The sequence below is a fragment of the Chiloscyllium plagiosum genome, unplaced genomic scaffold (genome assembly GCF_037043375.1).
Source record: "Chiloscyllium plagiosum isolate Xiang-an unplaced genomic scaffold, Cpla_swu_hap1 HiC_scaffold_49, whole genome shotgun sequence".
NCBI lineage: Eukaryota > Metazoa > Chordata > Chondrichthyes > Orectolobiformes > Hemiscylliidae > Chiloscyllium > Chiloscyllium plagiosum.
The window spans coordinates 7708542-7724938 of record NW_028270187.1 but is presented as its reverse complement, the minus strand read 5'-3'; the positions used below and the strand labels follow the sequence as shown (position 1 = coordinate 7724938).

General features: G+C 43.7%; 1 pseudogene; it reads left to right on the top strand.

Moving 5' to 3' along the window:
- LOC148135461 (Fc receptor-like protein 4) overlaps window positions 1–16397 on the top strand; it is a 451279-nt pseudogene that overhangs the window by 427610 nt on the left and 7272 nt on the right.

The window sequence follows — 16397 nt, the reverse complement described above, 5'->3', positions numbered from 1 at the left end:
GCTTTCATCAAAGCATTGATCCCAATACCTCTCCACCTCTCCCTCTTTAGTTCTGATGGAGATTCACACTGGATCTGAAAAGATTTTCACTCTCTCTGTCTCTCCACAGATGTTGCCAGACGTGCTGAGTTTCTCCAGTGCTCTGTATTGGTTTCAGATCTCCAGAATTCTGCACTATGATATTTCTCAAACCTTAAAAATTGGGTTCTTTGTTTCAGATGTCAGTGGTTCCACTTTTGGTGATATTATGTACTCTGCTGTTCAAGCGTACAGGAAAGAAGGAGGTAACGTTTCAAAATAACTGTGCATTGCTCTGTCAGAAAGGAAACACAAGATTATATCTTCGAGGAATGGGATCCATTCAACTACAGGAACAGAACTAGGCCATTCAACTTATCGAGTCTGTTCCACCATTCAACATAATTATGGATGATGTAATTAATCTCAACTCCATTTTCTCCCCATATCCCTCACTGCCCCTTTCTGTTTAAGAATCTCAGCCTTGGATATATTTCATGATCCAGTCTCGACTGACCTCTGCTGTAAAGAATTCCATAGATTCGCTCTCCTTGTCATCAAGAAATTCCTCCTCCCTTCCATCTTCAATGGGTGCCCCCATTTATTCTGAGGCAATGCCCTTCTGATCCCAGACTCACCCATACAAGGGGACACAACCTCTCTCTGCATTGCCCCTGTCAAGTCCCTCAAAGAATATTGAATAAGGTTGTCTCTTCTTCTAAACTCCAACCAGGACAGTCCCAACCGACTCCCTCATGGTACAGGCCTAACCTCATTCCTCATTAGACAGTCACTCTGTAGCTGGGATCATACCTTCTCTAAATTGCCTCCAATACCCAGATTATCTTTCCTCAGATATGGGCCCCCAAAACCTTATCCCAGGCATGGTCTGACTAGTGACTTGTACAGCTTTAGCAGAAGCACCCCCATTTTCATATGACATTCTCTTCGAAATAAAGGCCACAATCCATTTGCCTTCCCTATACACATTGGTGAGAAGGGGCATAGATGATTTTCTGGAAAGACTAAGAAAATCTGAAGCACAAAGTGGCTTGGGACTTCTAGATCAAGACTCTATTCAGGTTAACGGGCCGTTTCAGTTGGCAGTTAGGAGGTCAAACGCAATGTTATCATTCATTTCAAGAGAGATAGAATACAAGAGCAGGGATATACTGCTGATGCTGTCTAAGGCTCTTTTCAGACCATATTTGAAATATTACGAGCAGTTTTAGGCTCTGTATCTAAGGAAGCATGTACTAGCCTGATAGGAGCTTCAGAGGAGGTTGCCATGAAGTATCCTGGAGATGAAGGGCTTGTCAAATAAGATGCAATTGAGGATTCAGGGACTGCTCTTGATAAAGTTCAGAAGGATGAGGATGATCAATTTGAAACTTACAGAATACTGAGAGGCTTGGATAAAGTGGACGTAGAGAAGATGTTTCCATGAGTGAAAGACATGAGGAGCTGGAAATGTGTTGCTGGAAAAGCGCAGCAGGTCAGGCAGCATCCAAGGAACAGGAGAATCGACGTTTCGGGCATAAGCCCTTCAGGAATGAGGAAAGTTTGTCCAGCAGGCTAAGATAAAAGGTAGGGAGGAGGGACTTGGGGGAGGGGCGTCGGAAATGTGATAGGTGGAAAGAGGTCAAGGTGAGGGTGATAGGTCAGACTGGGGTGGGGGCGGAGAGGTCGGGAAGAAGATTGCAGGTTAGGAAGGCGGTGCTGAATTTGATGGATTTGACTGAGACAGGGTGGGGGGAGGGGAAATGAGGAAACTGGTGAAATCCGAGTTCATCCCTTGTGGTTGGAGGGTTCCTAGGCGGAAGATGAGGCGTTCTTCCTCCAACCGTCGTTTTATTGTGGTCTGACGATGGAGGAGTCCAAAGACCTGCATATCCTTGGTGGAGTGGGAGGGGGAATTGAAATGTTGAGCTACAGGGTGGTTGGGTTGGTTGGTCCGGGTGTCCCAGAGATGTTCTCTGAAATGCTCCGCAAGTAGCCGGCCTGTCTCCCCAATATAGAGGAGGCCACATCGGGTGCAGAGGATGCAATAGATGATATGTGTGGAGGTGCAGGTGAATCTGTGGCGGATATGGAAGTTTCCTTTGGGGCCTTGGAGGGAGGTGAGGGGGGAGGTGTGGGCGCAAGTCTTGCACCTCCTGCGGTTGCAGGGGAAGGTGCCGGGAGTGGAGGTTAGGTTGGTGGGGTGTGTGGATCTGACGAGGGAGTCACGGAGGGAGTGGTCTTTACGGAATGCTGATAGGGGAGGGGAGGGAAATATATCCTTGGTGGTGGGGTCCGTTTGGAGGTAGCGGAAATGACGGCGGATGATGCGCTGTACATGGAGATTGGTGGGATGGTAGGTGAGGACCAGTGAGGACCAGGACAGAACCCCACTGGTCCTCACCTACCACCCCACCAATCTCCATGTACAGCGCATCATCCGCCGTCATTTCCGCTACCTCCAAACGGACCCCACCACCAAGGATATATTTCCCTCCCCTCCCCTATCAGCATTCCGTAAAGACCACTCCCTCCGTGACTCCCTCGTCAGATCCACACCCCCCACCAACCCAACCTCCACTCCCGGCACCTTCCCCTGCAACCGCAGGAGGTGCAAGACTTGCGCCCACACCTCCCCCCTCACCTCCCTCCAAGGCCCCAAAGGAAACTTCCATATCCGCCACAGATTCACCTGCACCTCCACACATATCATCTATTGCATCCTCTGCACCCGATGTGGCCTCCTCTATATTGGGGAGACAGGCCGGCTACTTGTGGGGCGTTTCAGAGAACACCTCTGGGACACCCGGACCAACCAACCCAACCACCCTGTAGCTCAACATTTCAATTCCCCCTCCCACTCCACCAAGGATATGCAGGTCTTTGGACTCCTCCATCGTCAGACCACAATAAAACGACGGTTGGAGGAAGAACGCCTCATCTTCCGCCTAGGAACCCTCCAACCACAAGGGATGAACTCGGATTTCACCAGTTTCCTCATTTCCCCTCCCCCCACCCTGTCTCAGTCAAATCCATCAAATTCAGCACCGCCTTCCTAACCTGCAATCTTCTTCCCGACCTCTCCGCCCCCACCCCAGTCTGACCCATCACCCTCACCTTGACCTCTTTCCACCTATCACATTTCCGACGCCCCTCCCCCAAGTCCCTCCTCCCTACCTTTTATCTTAGCCTGCTGGACAAACTTTCCTCATTCCTGAAGAAGGGCTTATGCCCAAAACGTCGATTCTCCTGTTCCCTGGATGCTGCCTGACCTGCTGCGCTTTTCCAGCAACACATTTCCAGCTCTGATCTCCAGCATCTGCAGACCTCACTTTCTCCTCAAAGACATGAGGACCCAAGGGCACAATCTCAGGTGAGGATCGATCCTTTAGAACTGAGATGAGGAAGAATTTCTTCAACCAGAAGATAGTGAAACTCACTGCCATGGAGGGTTGTGGAGACCCAAGTCATTAAGTGTCTTTAAGACAGAGATGGACAGATTCTGATTAATAAGGGAATCAATGGTTATGGGGGGGGAGGCAGGACGATGGAATTGAGAAAGATATTATCCATCATCGAATGGCAGAGGAGACCTGATGGGCTTAATTCTGCTCTGAAATCTTATGATCTGGTATCACCTGCTGAATTTAAACACAAGCTTTTTGTGATTCACGGATGAGGACGGTCAAATCCTCAGCCTCATAGTCTGTTTAAATTATCTTCAACTCCTCTGTTCTTTCTGCATCACCTTACATTTTTGCACATATTATTCAAGGTTTTTTTTGGCCATTCACTTAAACCCATCTATATGTGTCTTCGTGGCACACTCGCCACTTGCATTCCCATCTATTTTTGCATCACCTGCAAACTAGGCTTACGAAAATGATGTGAAGGTGATGGTTTTGGACTGGGGTGAACAAAGTTAAATATAACATCAGGTTATAATCCAAAAGGTTTATTTGAAACTAAGGTCTTTCAGAACGCTGTTCCTTCATCAGGTAGCTAGTGCCCCTCGTGCTACCTGACGAAGGAGCAATGCCTGGAAAGCTTATACTTCCAAATAAACCTGTTGACTATAACCTGGTGTTGACTCCTGTTCCTTGGATGCTGCCTGACCTGCTGCGCTTTTCCAGCAACACATTTTCAGCTCTGATCTCCAGCATCTGCAGTCCTCACTTTCTCCTGGTGTTGACTATAACCTGGTCAGTACATTTTTAACTTTGTCTTATTAAGTGAGTGTGAAACTGTTGTAACATATCTCAGAACGAAAACCCATCTGACTCACTGGTGTCCTTCAGGGAGAGAAATCTTCTTCCCTACCTATTCTGGCCCTGCATGTGACTCCATACCCTCAATGATGTGGTTGACACCTTACTTTCCTCGGTAGTTTACTGCACATGAAAGCAGAATGAGATTATTCAGCCCATCGAGTCTACACTGTTGTTCAGTGAGATATGGGATTCCTTTCTGAACTTCACCATTCCCTTAATCTGTGCTGTATTCTCTCAGTGACATAACATAGTCTGACACATCACCACCTAACACACAGGCTTTGTCAAGCATACCTTTTACTCCCCCAGGGATAACTAGAATCAAATGTATCAGTCAGATGGTGTGGCTATATTGGGACTGACTGAAACCAACTTCTTTCTGCACAGCTTGACAGAAATGTATCCCCTCATGTCTTTCCTCGCAAATCCCTGTGCAGCCCATTTCTGTCCAACTTCCCTTCTCCATTGAACCTACCTCTAACACATTTCCATGCAGTGCATTCTACACCCTGACTACTCACTGGGTGAAAAGGTTTATTCCTCACATTTCTTCGCCAACTTGCTTTGTTTCTATATCACTTTAAATCTACGAGCCCCCTTGCCTCCCAACCCACTCTCATTGTTGTTCTTTTTGGAAGCAGGAACAGCTTCTCCCTACTGACTCTGTTTAGCCCCTGTTCATGACTTTGAAGACCTATGCTGCTCCTCTCTAAGGGAATATAGTCACTGACTTCTTTCAGTGTCCTCATTGTTGAAGTTTCTCCTCCCTGGAACCCGGTTTCTTGTAAGGCTATCACACAAGCCAAATTTCCATCCACTGACTCCACCTATATTTCCTGCTGCCTTGGGAAAGCAGCCAACATAATCATAGAGCCCTCCCAACCTGGTTATACTCTATTACCTCTGAAGAAGTTGCCATTGTTTGAATATAGATACCAACAGAAAAGAAATACCTTCTTCCCCGCTGTTAACATACTTTTGAACGGACCTCTGAAATATTAATGTTAATCTCCCTATCTGCACCTTCTTTACCGCTTTAACATTGTATTCTGCAGTCTGTTCTGCTGCCCTGATACACTTTGTATGCGATGATCTGCCTGTAGAGCATGCAAAACAAAACTTTTCACCGTATTTGCGTCCATGTGACAACAATAAATCAAATCAAAACTGCTTTGGTGCTCCCTCACTCACTGAGACGCATTCATATCTTTTCTATAATGTGGCAAACACAACTGCATGCCATATTCTCACTGATGTCCAGCAAGTGCCTTGTACAAGTTCAACATCACCTCCTGCTCTTGGATGCTGTGTGCTTTAGTAACCACGCTCTCTCCCTGTCCTGCCACCTTCAGTCATCTGTGCACATATACCGCCCAGCCGCCTTTCCTCCTGCAACCTATTTTCTTAACTGACACACAATCCCAAGGGAGACGGTAAATGCAATCCCTAGCCTTATTATGCACTAAAATCTTTTTTTGGTTGTTTCTTCCAGGTCACATCAGGGCAAGAAGAGAATCAGTAACTTCTTGTTATTTCATAGACATTTACAGGACAAGAAGGGTTTCTTATCAGTAAGGATCTGAAAGCAAGAGTCCCACTTTCCAGCTCTTTCACCCTTATCCCCTGGAGGCTACGACAATGCAGTTATACATCTAAATACTTCTTTGATGTAACAAGGGTTTCTGCTGGCTCCCACTTTTAGAGGCAGTGAGTTCCAGATAGACCACCATCCTCTGGACGAACAACATTCTCCGCAAATCCCTTTTAACCTTTAAATCTGTGACCCCTGCTTACTGATAGTTGTAAGGCACATTTCCAATGGGTAAAGCAATGTGTCTCTCACAGTCTAATGCACCTCTATCAGGTCACCCCTCAACCTTCTCTGCTCCAAAGAGCACAATCCGAGCTTATCCAACCTCTCTTCATCGCTGAAATGTGACACTCAGGCAACATTACCGTGAATCTGCTCTGCACCCCCTCCACTACAATCACATCCTTCCCATAGTAGTCTAGCTGTAGCCCCATCAAAGTCCTGCCCAGCTCAGATATCACCTACCCGCTCTTAAAATCTATGCCTCAACTGGTACAGGCAAGTGTCCTGAATGCCTTCTTAACCATTAGCCTGTCCTGCCACCTTCAGGGATCTGTGGACTAGCATCCTGGGACTTTCAGTGCTTATAGGATCCTGCAACTTAGTGTCTACATCTTAGGTGCATTATCCCTCACCAAGTCCATTAAAATAATCATGTTTAGGAGCGGTAGTAGGCCATTCAATCCACAATGTCTGCTCCGCTGAATGCAGCTGATTTGATCATTCTCAACTTCACTTTCATCCCATAACCCACAATTCCTCTTCCTGATTAAAAATCTCAGCCTTGAATATACTTCACAACCGAGCCTCGATAGCCTTCTGCAGTAAAGAAGTCCACAGACACTCTCCCCTGGAAAAAAAAGAAACTCCTCCTCATCTCCATCTTCAATGGGCAACAAACTCCCCTTCCCCTCCTGCGGCCTGCCACATTCTGAAATGATGCCCCTCTGGTCCCAGACTCTTCCACACAGGGAGAAACCTCTCTCTGCATCTCCCCTCAAATCAAGCTATTTGAGAATCTTCAATAGGGTCGCCTATCTTTCTTCTCAACACCAAATGTGGTTAGGCTACACCTACTCAACCTCTTCCTCAACACAGTCTCTCCGTACACCAGATCAGCTTCTCTGGATTGCCTCCAATGCCTAGTCTATCTCTCCTTAGATACGGAGGCCCAAAACTGATCACTATATCACAGATGTGATCTATCTAGTGTCTTGTATAGTTTAAACAAAATCTCCTGACTTTTATATTCCATTCCCTTTGAAATATAGACTATTATGACCTGCTTAACTTGGACACTAGCTTCGGTTTTGGGATTCACGGACCAGGACTCCCAAATGCTTAGGTCCACAGCTTTACGCAGTCTTTCACCATTTAAATATTAAGTACTGACATCAATTTAATAGATGTGGTTCTGTGTCATATGTTAGTTAATCATTAAAAGTGGATCTGATCAAATGAACCATGTTATGAACACCCAACTAGCTCTCTGATCTAGCAAATGGAGGTCATGGTTGAATGGTATTAATGTTAGACTATTAATCCGGATTCCCAGGTGATGTTCCAGTGACGGAGGTGCAAATCCTGCATGGTGAAGGGGTGAATTTGAGTTCAATAAAAGTCTTGGATTTAGAGTCTAATGAGGACCATTGACAGGAGAGAGCTCCATCTGGGTACTAATGTCCTTTCAGGAAGAAAATATGTCATCTTTACCCAATCTGGCCTACATATAACTCCAGACCACACAACAATGTGACTGACTCTTAACTGTCCTATTGGCAATTACAGTTGGGTGATAAATGTTAACCCAGCCACTCACACCTGCGTCCTATGAGTGTATATTTTTAAAGAAAAATTAGCTTCACGGAAGGAAACCTGTACCCAGTCTGGCTTTCCTGAGTTATTTGTTCTCTAATGCTTTGTGTTCCACTACTGACAAAAGACCAGTCAACAGAATACTATCATAATGTGTAAACCTACTGAATGGCTGCAATGCAAGAGTGGACACACTGCAAGGAGTAGCCATAAGGGCTCGGAGATCCTCGCTTGAGAAATATAAACAAGAGCGGACAGTGACTATTTGATCTTTACAGCTACTGCAAGCTTTATGCAACTAACACTTTTGCAGAACAATCCCTGTCGCCAAGTGTTTTGTAGACAGCTGAGATCAGGACATTTGTAGCAACTGGGCCCAATCATCACCAAAGTGTCATCAGCTCTCCCTCAATGCAAGGATGTCATCTACTCAAGATAATACGTTTTTGCTGTTGCTCTTTATGCAACTGAACTGGCAGATTCTCTGTATAGGTAGTGGGATCTGGTGCAGGATATGCTTCCTTTTCTTTCTCCATTGCTGCTCTGACTCATCACTAAGGTGTTCAGACTCGCATTGTGATGCAGCTGGACTGACAAGTTGCCACTTTTCAAGATTGATAGTAAGCTCCCCTGATCGTTTAAGGTCCATAATCCTGAATTTTAAGTAGTTTCATGGAAAGCTTCAGTGTCTTGGAGGTCTGGATCCACTTTTGTTTGTCATTTATATATAAATGATTTAGATGAGAAAATGGAAAGCATGTTTAGTAAGTTTGCAGAGAACATCAGGATTAGTCGTATAGTGGATAATGAAGAAGGTTATCGAAGATTACAAAGAAATCTTGACCAATTGGGACAATGGGCTGAAAGTCGCAGATGGTATCTAATTTGGATAAATGTGAAGTCATGCATTTTGGTAAAACAAACAAAGACAGGAACTATACAATTAGAAGTAGAGCCATCAGTGGTCTTGTGGAACAGAGAAACCTAGAAGTTCAGGTACATAATTCTCTGAAGTTTGCAGAAGTTCTCTTAAGATAGATAGGGTGATTAAGAAGGCATTTTGCAAACTTGCCTTTATTGCTCAGACTTTTGATTCTAGATATTGGGATGTCCTATTGAGGTTGAACATGACGGTGGTGAAACCTGTTCTAGAGTACTGTGTCCAATTCTGACTCCTTGTTATAGGAAGGATATTATTAAGTTGGAGAGAGTTTGGAAGAGATTTACCTGGATGTTGTCGAGAATGGAAGATTTAAGGTGAGACGAGAGAGATTTTATAAAGGCGTAACTGGCAATTTTTCTTATGAAGTGGTCTGTGTGTGGAATGAACTTTCAGAATAAGTGGTGGATACGGATACAATTACAATGTTTAAAAGATGTTTAGGTAAGATCATGCAAGATCATAGGCCAACCTCAGGCAGTTAGAACCAGTTTAATTTGGGATTATGTTCGGTATGGACTGTTTGGACTGAAGGGTCTGTTTCAATGCTGTATGACTATGTCTCTATGTGACTCCAGGCCCACAGCGGGGTGGTTGGGTCTCAAAGTGGAAATGTAATCTTTAGACTGATTGGTTCATCCCCGCTCTACTTTTTAAACTAAAATAACTGCCTTCTTCACTGCCTCAGACTGATTCCTGAGATGGCAGGACTGACAGATGAGGAGATACGGAATTAGTTAGGATTATATTTACTCAAGTTTAGAAGAATTGGGGTGGGAGGAAACCTATGAATTCTAACACGGTCAAAGCAGGAAGGAGGGGAGAAGGGAGGTAAGGGAGAAGAGTTCAAAACAAATGAGTTATAGTTGAAAGGAGAAAGGGTATAGGGATGCGATGGGCAGAAAATGTCTTCACCCATAAAGTGGGGAGCCTGTGAAATTCTCTACCACAGAAAGCGGTCATGATGAGAACATTGAATATTGTTCAAGGAAGATTGGGATAGAGTACTTAGGGGCTAAAGAGAGAAAGTAGGAAAAGGGAGACTGAATTGGAGGGGCCGGGTGACCTACTCCTGCTCCCACTTGCTCCGTCCTTCAGACCGTTTGTTGAAGTGCAATTACAAAATTGGTCAGAAAATGCAACGAGCCTTGGATTAAGATATTGTATGTTCCCTTGCAGAGGGAGGCTGACAGTCACGTGACTTACGCGTCGTTAATGGACCTTGAAAGGACAAGGGACCAAGACGTAAGCCGGAAGGCAAGAAGATAGTCGCTCGTCTATCTATCAGAACATTCGGAGGAGCTAGTCACAGAACTCTGCTGCCTCTATTGGTGAAGAATAGAAGTTCCTTCAGGTGGTGGGCATGACTTGTCTTCATTTGTCATCGTCAACTGAAGAAAAGAATGGACCAAATTAACACGGGCACTTCATGTCAGAGAAATGGTGTCTGATTTCTCTCTCACTCTCGAGCACGATTGATTCCAAATTCTGTGATTGTATCCCGAACCCTTAGGGGTTAGAAGGCAGGAGGTCTTCTGTCCAAAGCTGTGGGTTCACATCTTCACGCAATTCTAAATTCTCACATTTGGGACCAATGCCACAATGGACTGCTGGTTAGTATAGAACCATGCAAAACAGAAACAGACACTTTGGTCCAAGAAACAGGTTAATGGGGGAGGGAAGAGAGAGAGAGAGATCCTTTTTCATTCATACATTCCTGCATTGTAAAAAAATTGAATTCTTGTCCCAAAGGTAGGGAAGGGAGACAGATGATAAATTCCAGAAGTCGTTTACAGAAAAGGCCTGAGTCAATGGAACACTTCAGCAATGTCTGCTTTACTTTGCAAGCTTGATATCGGAGAGACACAAATGTACAAAAACTGAAATAGCTCAGTGACTGGCTTCTAGGTCATAGTCGTAGAGATGGTGCAGCACAGAATCAGACCCTTCTATCCAACTTGTCCATATTGACAAGATATCCTAAATTAATCTAATCCAATTTGCTAGCACTTAGCCCATATCCCTCTAAACCCTTCCTATCATATACCCATTTAAATGCCTTTTAAATGTTGTAATTATACCAGCCTCCACCACTTCCTCTGGCAACTTATGCCAGAAATGCACCATCGTCTACATGAAAAATTGCCCCTTAGGACCCTTTTAAATCTTTCTCCTCTCACTGTAACCCCATGCCTTCTAGTTCTGGACTCCCCTATCCCAGGGAAAAGACTATGTTTACTTACGGTTTCCATGCCCCTCATGATTTAAAAAAATTCTGAGGTCACCTGCTCTTCCGATGCTCCATCGAAAACAGCCCCAGAGACTCCCTATAGCTCAAAACCTTCAACCATGGCAACATCTTTGTCAATCATTTCTGAAATCTTTCAAGCTACACAACATCCTTCCCTAGCGAGGGCACCGGAATTGCAATCAATATTCCTAACGTGGCCTAACCAATGTCCTCAAGATGATCTCTGAACTTCTATACTCAATGTGTGGTGCTGGAAACGCACAGCAGGTTAGATAGCAACAGAGGAGCAGGACAGCCGATGTTTCAAGCATAAGCCCTTCATCAGGGATTACATTTCTGATGAAGGACTTATGCCCGCCACGTCAACTCTCCTGCTCATCAAATGCTGTCTGACTTGCTGTGCTTTTCCAGTGCCCCACTTTTAGACTCTGATCTCCAGCATCTGCAGTCCTCACTTTCTCCTACAATCAATGCTTCGACCAAAAGTAAAAGCATACCAAACTCCTTCTTCACTATTCTATCTACCAGCTTAAGGAAATACGAACCTGCACTCTAAGAACTCTGTTCAGTAACACTCCCTAGGACCTTACCATTAAGTGTATAAATCCTGCCCTGATTTGCCTTTCCAAAATACAGCACGTCTTATTTACCTAAATTAAACTCCATCTGTCACTCCTTGGCCCATTCACCAATCTGATCATGATCCACTTTTACTGAGATAACCTTTTTCACTGTCCACTACACCTCCAGTTTTCGTACGATCTGAAAATTTACGAACCATGCATCCTATGTTCATATTCAAATAATTTACATAAACAATGAAAAGCAGAGAACCCAGCACCAATCCTTGTGGCACACCACTGGTCGCAGGCCTCCAGTCTGAAAAGCAACTCTCCACCACGACCCTCTATCATCTATCTTCAAGCCAGTTCTGTATTCAAATGGCTAGTTCTCCCTGCTCATGCCTCCCTTTATTCCATGTGATCTATCCTTGCTAACTAGTCCACTGTGAGGAAACTTGTTGAACACCTTACTGAGGCCCATTGAGATCAGATCCATCACTCTTCCCTCATAAATCTTCTTTGTTACTTCTTCTAAATAACTCGATCAAATTATGACTTGGAGGTGCCAATGTTGGACTGGGGTGCACAAAGTTACAAATCACACAAAACCAGGAGAATATGTTTTTTGAAAAATAAAACTCTGCAAAACTATACAGAGGGTGTGTCAGTCTGAGATAGCTTACAGAATTATATTTTAGTTTGCTCAAAAACTGTATGAAGCCATGTAAAATATTGCAAAACTATTGGGACACAGACAGACTTCACACCTTTGTTTAAAAAGAAGAGCTATCTTGAGAATTTAAAAGAATTTCTGGAATTTACAAATCAAAAACAGAAATCAGCATATTCCATTATGAAAGATGAAAGTTTTATCCTAAAATTGTTTACTGTACCACATCTCCCTGACACTGGACTCCTTTGGCTATAAATTCTGTGAGCATGGTTTTCACCTCCACAACCACGTGATGAAGGAACGGCGCTGCGAAAGCTAGTGCTTCCACATAAACCTGTTGGACTATAACCTAGTGTTGTGTGACTTTTAAATCAAGTTAGTGAGACATGACTTCCCACGCACAAAGCGATGTTGACTATCCCTGATCAGTCCTGCTCTTTGCAAATACATATAAATCCTGTCCATCAGGATACCCTCCAACTACTTGTCCACCATTAATGTCAGGCTCACTCTCTTTACTTCCTTAGCTTTTCTTTACCACCTTTCTCAAATAATGGCATCACATTAGCCAACCTCCAGTCTTCCGGAACCTCACTGGTGACTATTGATGATGCAAATAGAGTTCTAGGGTAAACCTTATCAAATCTGGAGATTTATCCACCTTTATGCGTTTTAGGACATTAACACCTTTTCATATGTAATATGAACTTTTTCCAAGATGTCCCCTTCAATTTCCACACATTCTACATCTTCCATGTCCTCTTCTACAGTAAACACTGATAAATGCTCATTTATTATCTCCCCCATCTCCTGCGGTTCCACACATACTGCCTTGATCTTTGTGGTGCCATATTCTCTGCCTTGTTAAAATTTTGTTCTCAATGTATTGATGAAATCTCTTTCGATTCTCCTTAACTGTATTTGCCAAAACTATGTCCCATTTTTGCCCTCCTGATTTCCCTCTTAAGTAGTATACTGCCTTTATATACTTCTCAGGATAGATCTCTGCTGTCCATGCCTGACACATGTTTCTTTATTTTCCTTGATAAAAATTTTAATTTCTCTGGTCATCCAGCATTCCTTACAACTACCAGTCTTGCCTTTCACCCTAACAGGAACACACTGTGTCTGGTCTCTTGTTATCTCATTTTGAAGGCTTCACATTTTCCTGCAAATATCCGCTCCCAACCAACCTTTTAATCTTCTTGCCTAATACTGTCAAGATTCACCTTCCTCCAATTTAGAACTTTAGTTTTTAGATCCAGTCTATCCTTTTCCATCACTATTTGAAAACAAATAGAATTAACGTAGAATGCCTACAGTGTGGAAACAGGCCCTTCAGCCCCACAGGTCCACACTGACCCTCCAAAGTGTATCCAACCAGACCCATTCCCCTATGCTATTAGTCAGGAAAATGTAGAGTAATGCACCTATCTTACACATCCCTGAACACTACAGGCAATTCAGCATGGCCAATTCACCTAATCTGCACATCTTTTGATGTGGGAGGAAACCGGAGCACCTGGAGGAAATCAATGCAGAAACAGGGAGAACATGCAAACTCCACATAGTCATCCGAGACTGGAATCAGACTGGTACTTGGTGCTGTGAGGCAGCAGTGCTAACCACTGAGCCATCCCCGGTCACTAGGCCCTGAGTTCACCCCCACTGACATTTCAGTCACTTGCCCTGCCTTATTTCCCAAGAGTAGGTCAAATCTTGCACCTTCTCTTGTAGGTACACCCACCTACCAAATTAGAAAGTTTTCTTGCACACAGTTAACAAATTCCTCTCCATCTAAACCCTTAGCATGATGGGAGTCCTAGTCTATGTTTGGAAAGTTAAAATCCCCTACCATAACCACCTTATTATTCTTACAGATAAGTGTGATCTCCTTACAACTTTGTTTCTCAATTTCCCACTGATGACTGTGGGGGGTGGGGGTCGATAGTACAATCCCAATTAAGTGATCGTCTCTTTCTTATTGCTCATTTCCGCGCAAATAATTTCCCAGAATGTCTTCCTAGGAATGTCCTCCCTCAGTACAGCCATAGTGTTATTCCTTCTCAAAAACACCACCCCGCTTTCTCTCTTGTCCCCCTTTCTATCCCTCCTTTACAATTTGTATCCTGAAATGTTAAGCTGCCAGTCCTGTGCATTCTGAACGACATCTTTGTAATTGCTATGATATACAAATCCCATGTTTCTAAAATGCTTGGAGTTCATCTGCCTTACCTGTTAGGCCTCTTGCATTGAAACAAATGCAGTTTAATTATCAGTCTTATCTCAATCTCTGCTTTGTTCCTGCCTGCCCTGACTGTTTGAATGGCTCCTTTTCCCAACTGTACCTGTTTTAGATTGACCCCTTTCCTCACTATCTTCCTGGGTCCCACCCCCACCCCATCATATTCCTTTTCATCCTCCCCAGCAGCTCCCACAAATATCTCTGCCAGTGTATTAGTCACATTCCAATTCAGGTATAATCTGTCCTTCTGATACAGGTATTTCTACATCAGAAGAGATTCCAATAACCCAACAATGTGAACCCTTCTCCCCTGCACCAGCTCCTCAGCCACACATTCATCTGCTCTATTCTCCTATGCCTATCTTCACTAGCTCATACTAACCTCAAGGACATTCTTTTTTAATTCCTGCCTAATTTCCTATATTCGCCCTTCAGTCTCATCCTTTTCCCTTCCTATGTCATTAGTTCCAATGTGTACAATGACCTCCTTCTTGTCCCTCTCCCCTTTGAGAATATTCTGCACTCTCACAGAGATACCCTTAATCCTGGCTCGGAGAGTCAACACTGCATTCTGATTTCTCACTGTCAGCCACAGAAACGTCTGTGTTGGCCTCTGACTAGAGAGTCCCCTACCACAATCGATCACTTGGAAAGTTACTGACCCCTTGCTACATTAGAGCCAGTCTCAGTACACAAAACTACATTTCCCCTGAAAGTCCATCATCCCCTCTACTTTCTAGGTGTGCCACCTTGTTCAGGGTCTGTCGCAGAATTTGAATCCTGTGTGGCTAGGTTTGTTCCAAAATCAACAGTTTACTAAATACCACACTGACCCACTGCGATTTCAAAATGTTGTTGTTTGAGAATAAAATCAACAAAGTTATTGGATGCAACTTCATATGTTTGTTGGTTTCATTGTATTTCCACTGGACTCAAGATAAATGAGACAGTACCAGATAGGCAACATCATAACCATTATGGTACTGAAATTATAAAATGAAATTCATTTTTCAGTGAATGGGGAAAGCAAATGGGGATGTAGCTTAATGTATGCAAGTGGAAAATCACTAATGTAATGCAGATAATTACTTCTAAAGGGTCATATCAGTTTTGGAACTGCAAAAGGAATTGATCCCAGGTCAATTTTAATTTTGCAGTGCAGACTTACAATAATCTGATGCTTTAACCTCATTCCTGATGGAGGGCTTATGCCCAAAACGTCGATTCTCCTGCTCCTCGGATGCTGCCTGACCAGCTGTGCTTTTCCAGCACAAACAGATTAATTTCCTGTTATTTGTTCAGTGTTTCACAGTCACCTTATGATGCCTTCTCAATCTGATGCCATTTGGAAATCAAAATATTCTTCTGTCTGTCCCTGACTGTGTGAGTGTCTGCTTGTTTCTCTCCCTTCTTTCAGAGCACTTGGAAACTTTCTCATTCATCATTTTTGGATTTGTTCATGGTGGCTACATTGTCCCCTGTTTTTGCCCCTCTCCTATCTGGTTTTTCTGTATATGAATCACATGCATCCCACCCTGCCAATGAGATTCCAGTCTGTAAGTCACTCCCAGTTATCTGTTATTCTACATGCAAACCTCCCGATCCCCTTGATTTGAGTCACTACTGAATATCTCATATCCTATATATAGACCACCTCTATCGACTTGATAAGATTCCAGATGATACCTAATTCCTAAGTATATGTTATTCCATGTATTACCACTCTGAAACTTCGATCGGATTTGAATCCGAAATTCAATCATGTTAACAACACCGAATTTCTCAAAAAGATTTTAGCATGTAACTCACTCCTCAGTATCGATTTTTCAAAACGTAAACCAACTTAAACCTCTCAATTAAATTCCAATCTGTAATTCAATTCCCCTGCTTCTGTTATTCTAAGCATAAACCACGCCGAAATGCCTCAATTAGATTCCAGTTGGCAATTCACCCTGGGGATCTGTTATTCCATAGTAAAACGTCTGGAACCCCACTTAAGATTCCAATCCGTATCTCAGTCCCAGATATCT